This window comes from Corvus brachyrhynchos, unplaced genomic scaffold (assembly GCF_000691975.1).
Source record: "Corvus brachyrhynchos isolate BGI_N302 unplaced genomic scaffold, ASM69197v1 scaffold5, whole genome shotgun sequence".
Taxonomy (NCBI): domain Eukaryota; kingdom Metazoa; phylum Chordata; class Aves; order Passeriformes; family Corvidae; genus Corvus; species Corvus brachyrhynchos.
The window spans coordinates 9,400,787-9,407,096 of NW_008238321.1; positions in this window are offsets into that span (position 1 = coordinate 9,400,787).

Here is a 6,310-nt window from a genome sequence, read left to right on the forward strand (position 1 = left end):
CCGACACCGATGCCGACAGGAGCCGGTGGCACAGTTTTAGTTGGGAGCCGGTGGGGGCTGCCTGGATGGGTGCTGGAGTGGGGAGGGGGGAGCATTTTGGCTCTGGCAGAGGGAGGGGAAGGAGCGTGGCTCCCCAAACCAGATGGCTTGGATGCTGAATTATTAAATTATGAATATTAATACAAATCAGACACGGAAGAGGTAATAATTTTGCTGCCCTACAGAAATAATTAACATAATTTTGATAAATTACATGATAAGAGAATCTCAAAATTGAGGTAGATTTATCTTAATTAATATCTTGGACTTGCTCCGAAAGGTAAATTGTTCCACTGGGGACTGGGGAAGGGTGAAGAAGGGGCCCCTGGCCCTGTGAGCCAGACCTTTCCCGGGGTTAGCATGGGGAGGAGGATGGAGCACGCCCTCCAGGCTGCACCCCAGCCCCGGCTCAGAGGGTGCAATGTCAGGGTTATTCCCACCCCCATGGGGACACCGAGTGACTCATTTCAGGTTGCATGGGTTGGTCAGAGAGCAGAAGTCTGAGCTGGTGTCTCCGAACTCCTTTGGACCCAGAGCCACCCTCCCCTGGGCCTTGACAGGCATTTCCCCACAACACAGTGCTGGGCAGGCACTGAGGGCTGAGCCCGCAGGATAAATGGCTTCACCAAAAACGGCTGCCCAAGTGTCCCTTGACCTTGCTTCAGGTGTCCCTGCTTGGGCACATGTGCACTGCAAACCTTGTGCCTGTTCTGTTCATCCATCCTCATGGGCACACAGGGCAGGTACAGCAGGTACAGGGGTTTGCTTTTTGCTGGTGAGCTATCACAAGCTGAACCAGTGTTGGTGGGGACATCCCAGCTTGGAAGTTAGCCTAGAAGGGAACGTTCAGTTACTGAGTGATTTGCTTCACCCTTACTCATTGTGGTGTTGCCACTGTCCTACGTGGTTTTCCTTTGGCTTGCATGACCCCAGGTAAGTCCACGTCCCTCTCCAAGCGTGTGTGTGATGGTGGGCAGTGCCCTTCCCTTTGACAAGCTGTGGTTTTCCCTAGGTCTTTGCCTTGGTGCTGCTGCTCATCAGCTCAGCCTGCAAAGGGTGCAAATCCGCTCAAAAAAGAACACACAGACAGGGTGTGCAGATTGCTTTATGTGGCATAAAATGTTGTGCTTAAATCCCAGAGTCATCCAGGAGGGTGTAACCTCCCAGCAGTGAGTTAACCCCCAGAACATCCCCCAGCCACAGACAGTGCTGGTACAGATGTGTGCGTGGAGGTCATCCATAGCTCATGGCATCAAAGCTGCAACTCGAATTACAGGGCTAATTGCAAAATTAAAGTCAATTATTCCTTACTATGATGTTTTTGTAATGTCAGGTCAGGCAATGTAGGAGAAGATGTTATCTGCACATCCACATTGTCCATTTTAAATGTCCAGAGTGGTGGCCCCACCACAGTTCTACCTGTAGCCTGCTTATGTTTCAAGTCTGTGTCTGCTGAAAGGGCTTAGAGCTTGGTTACTTGATATATTTCTGACATGGGTGACCAGGAGGAGAGCGAGGAGCAGCCAGGAGAGGCTGTTCTCAGGAGGTTTCAGTCTTGGTCTTGAGCTCGAGAGGTTTTTAGATTCACATCCATGCATTTGCCAGCTTAATTGGCAAAAGCTTTAATTTTTCAGAAGGGTTAGAAATCTTGTTGATCTGTTCCCACTGGCAGGATTTAAAGCCTCAAACACTTTACTTTTTCAAAGAGCTGTACAAATGTTAACTAATACGGCCCCAGTTAAGCATAATCTCTAGATGGGGAAACAGAGTCACACTGCAGGAGTCCCTTAGCCTGGATGGGGAGTTGCTGGGTCCCTGTCCCGTGTTTCATCCAGAAGGCATTGTGATCTCTTCCAAGCCTTCCCCACTCTCCCTGATCCCCTTGCCTTGCTGCTGTAAAACCAAGCCGTATTTAATTGTTTTTGGCTGTGCAGAAAATAACAAAAAGGGAATACCCAAAGCCACTGATTGCCACGATGCCAAGGCAGAGGCTGGAAGCAGAGACTTGTCACCATGTGGCAGCATTGGTGCATCCAGGTGAGACCAGGGATGGTGCCTGGCATAATAAGGGATATTCCTGGGGCACAGTGAGCAGTAGGAACCAGTACTGGGAATATCATTCATGGAAAATGCACAGCAGGAGATCCTTTGCCCTGCTGGGGGCTTCCAACTCTGGACTGATTGCTATAGCCATAAATTTAGGGGTTTTTTAAGGAAAGTCAGTGTTGTTCTGGAGCATGTGGGCCAGCACCCCACAGGGTCACTCTGACAGCCCTGCTGCTCCCCACCCAGCTTGTGGGGTGGCAGAAGGGGGAGGTTTACCTTGGGGTCCCCTCTTGTGCAGACCCCATCAAACAGTCCCCGTGGCTGGAGCTGTCGGCAGCCCCAGCAGCAAAGCGGGATGTGAAGCCACGTGTCTGCTCAGAGCTGGAAATCCTGTTCAAACAAGGGCACCCTGCTGAGGGACACTGAACGTGGCTCTGTGCCACCCATCACCTGGGCTGGGTCCTGCCAGGGCTCGGCAGGGTCAGTGAGCCGGCCCGGCAGCCCTTCCTCACATGCAGGCTGATGGCACCCAGCTCCAGAGCAGGGCAGGGGCACCTTTGGGCTCCTGCTTCCATCCATCTGTGTATTTTCCTTGCAGAACAGGTAGAGCCTGGGCTCTGGAGTTGCAGGAGTGCCCCGTGTGCATCCCCAGGGGAGTTGGTGGCCAGCGAGGCTCACGCTGTGTGTAGATACAGGCACACACACACACACACAGGGATGGCCTGGCACAAACACCCGCTGCATCCAACGATTCAATTTGAGCCCAGCCTTAGCCCCTTCGCTGCTGCAGGAGGCCAGTCCTGGGGCTCAGGGCTGTCAGAAGTGGGGGACATGCTGCTGGTGGCACTTGGAGCCACTGAGATGGGAAGAATGTGGCCGGCCCTTGGGGGGACCAGGTTGTTCAGCTGTGTCTGAAGTAGAGGATGGCAAAAGGAAATTGAAGCCCAGTGCAATGTAAGGCACAAAGGAGGGATTTTAGGAGGTCTGGGTAGAAGGAGGGTTGGATGGAGAGTGGGACTGGAAGAAGCCACCCTTCCAGGCACCAACCCTGAGCTGTAGGAGGAAGGTGTGGAAGGGGGGGGGAAACTGAGGCAGGGAAATAGATGAGCACCTACGGAGGGGGGCAGTTGTTGGTGTGACTGCCCTGCTTCTGCATGACAAGGACTTTTGTACAGGGAGAAGGAATCCAGGCTGAGACAGCAGGGGAGCCACCCCTCCACATGCACATCTGGGAGCAAGAAAGGTGTTCCCACCTGGGAGAGCACATCTGTGAAGCGGAGCTGATGGAAACCTCATCATCCCCCTCCTCTTGCAAACTCCCCTCTGCTGGGGCTGAATGGGGGGAGACTGGCACTGCTTCTGCCTTTTGTGGTTGCTGTTTCCACTTTGTTTCAGGTTTCTCCTCTGTTGGGACTTTGGGCCTTCCCGTTCCCCAGTAATTATATAATTACTTCACAACATGCTGCAGGAATAGTCAGGGAGACGGCTACAGCTAGCACAACAATGGTGACAAGTAAAACATTAATTTCTGGAGTTCTTTTAATTAATTCATCAGGAATCGTGCTGTGCGGGATGATTACGTTAAAGTGTTTAATTACAAATTTATATGTAATGATGCACTTTAATTACTTTGGACTGGTACAATATTATTGGGCCCTTTTCCCAAGATTCCTGGCACTGGGTTTGGGCTGCACATAAGCAGTGCCATGGATGCTTGTGCCTCTAAATTATTTACATGGCATGGGAGAAATCCGGTCCTGATTGATGAGAGTAAATTCTCCCCTTAGCTGAACGGGAGCGAGGGCCTTGGGGAATCCGGAGGAGGAAGGTCAGTGTGGCGTGTGTGTGTGTCAGGCAGAACACCAGGGCATTTTTTGTTGGAAGAATCGAGGTTAATCTGGTGGAAACTGAAGTGATAGAGAGCCAGGCACGATAAATATTTATCAAAGGGACCGGTGTCAGAATTCTGGTTCACCGATGCAGATATGTCCTGGATGGATCTCACGAAGCAGCACGAGATGCTGCTGCAAGCAGCCCTCGCCAAGCACGTCGGGTGGTTTCTCCAGCTCCCCTCCTTTTGCTTGTCCCCCTTGCCTTTGTCTTGCCTGTCTTTGTGTGCATGTGCGTGTGTGTGTGTGCATGCACACTCATTTTCTTTCCCTTTAGGCTCCCGTTTTCCCCTCATCCCGTCTTTATTTGCCTCCGTGCACAGGGAGCATCTGTCATTCTTCTTTCTCCTTTGTCAGCATCCTCCCAGGCTAGACGGATCCCAGAGGGATGGCCACACTGTTAGAGAGGCCTGGGAGCTAAAGGGCTTCAAGTAAGTTTGGGGTCAGCCTGTCTTTAAGCTGCTCTACATGCAAAATAGCCAGTTGTGTAGTACATTTATATATATAAATATAGATTATATAGGTACAGATACATCTGCGCTACACAAAGTAGTCTGCAGGACAGGCAGCGCCTTGCTGTTTGGGGTTCACAGCCTCTGGCACACAAGGGTCTGGCAAAATTTGGGTTTTGTTTGCATTTGGAGATGAGGATCTGGCAAGGAAGAAACGAGATCATTTCCTCCACAGGAGCAAGGGCAAGAGAGGTCAGCTTTGGGTTTGCTAGAAAGAGAGGTCAGCTTTGGGTTTGTTACACTCATGGGTCCTGGCAGGTGAGCTGGTGAGGTTTGGTGTAGTGTCACTGACACTTGTCTGCAGTGGGTTTGTGTCAGCGCAATTGCAACCAGAATTTGCTGGCAAATAGCAGCAAATGGACCCTGCGAGATGCTCTGCTCCACTGCAGCCGTGACTTTGCATGCTTATTTGCTGTGCAGTTGCACAGATGATGCACAGCTTTGCCCAGGGCAGCAGGGTCCTGGGGTCCAAGCCACTTAGCTGTGTTCTCTGGCTTTGGACACACACAAAAGAAGTCACTTGCAGGTGCTGATATCACACTGCCACTTTCTGTGGGTGCAAGTTTCTTTTATGGGTGTGCCAGTTTCTGGTGGAGCTGCCTGGGAAGATAAGAGAGTTTTCTTGTGAGCTGGGAGAGGTGCCTGAAGAGAGGTAGGTGAGGATTGCCCTCATGGCCAGCACCCCTTGCCTGCTCTCCGGAGCACCAGAGCTCAGGGACTGCTTTGCTGCGGTGAGGCCACTCACGTGGGCGAGCAGGTTGGAAAGAATCCCCATGCGAGCCAAAATACACATCGCCCTGGTGATTCACCGCTGCTGCTGCTGTAGCTGAGGAGAGGTGGGGAAAACCCTTTTTCCTAGGGGAAGATAGGATGTTTGCAAGCACAGCTCACTCATTCCAGGAAGTTTTGTGTCCTGCATTTCCCCCCCAGGAAATGCAGGAGAGACACTTAGCAGAGGCTGTGCCAGCCTGTGGGAATGGCCCCTCACTGCACATGGAAGGGAGCGAAGCACTTCTCCCTGCAGGCTTCCAGTGTGCCCTTTTCCTTTGCAAATGTGTTCGTAAATTGTGACCACATGTTGGCAGAGAGCTGGGAGCGCTGGACAGCTCAGTGAGAGCAGAAGCACCTCTTGCCACAGCTCAGGTATTTCCAGGCTAGAGCTGGTCCCAGAGTTGTGCACTGCACATGCGAGGTCATGCCACCCTTTTCCTGGCAGTCCTCAGTGCGAGGGGACTGGGGAGTGATGGCAGGAGCAGGGCTTTCCTGGACGGTGGGTGGGACACAGGGGGCTGTGATCAAGGTGCAGACAAAATGTGTGAGCATCATGAAAAGCAAACTGAACGGATTTACATTTATCCTAAAATCCTCGAGTGGGACATATCCTGCACAGATTTGTAGTAGCCATAGACTCTGCCCTCATGGACTTCGTTAGGATGCCATGCAGGCTTCACGTCTCCTTTTCTCATTTTTCTCTTTTTTCTCTTTTCTTTTCTCTTCTCTTTTCTCTTCTCTCTTCTCTTTTCTCTTTTCTCTTTTCTCTTTTCTTTTCTGTTCTGTTCTGTTCTGTTCTTTTTTCTGTTCTTTTTTCCCTTTGACCTTACTCCAGACACCCAGCAGTGGTTTTAGTGCTGGTACTTAGGGAGAAGATGGGGCACTGTACACGTTCCCACCTGTCCCAGGTGTGCTGTGCCATTCAGAGGCACAGGGCAGCTTTCCAGGGCAGACCCACCAGGCAGAGAGATTCATTTTGCCCCATTTGTGGCTCTTGTCCTGCCCGAGCAGGTCCAGGTGCTGGAAGCAGAGGCTGCTGCCTCCTGTGATGCG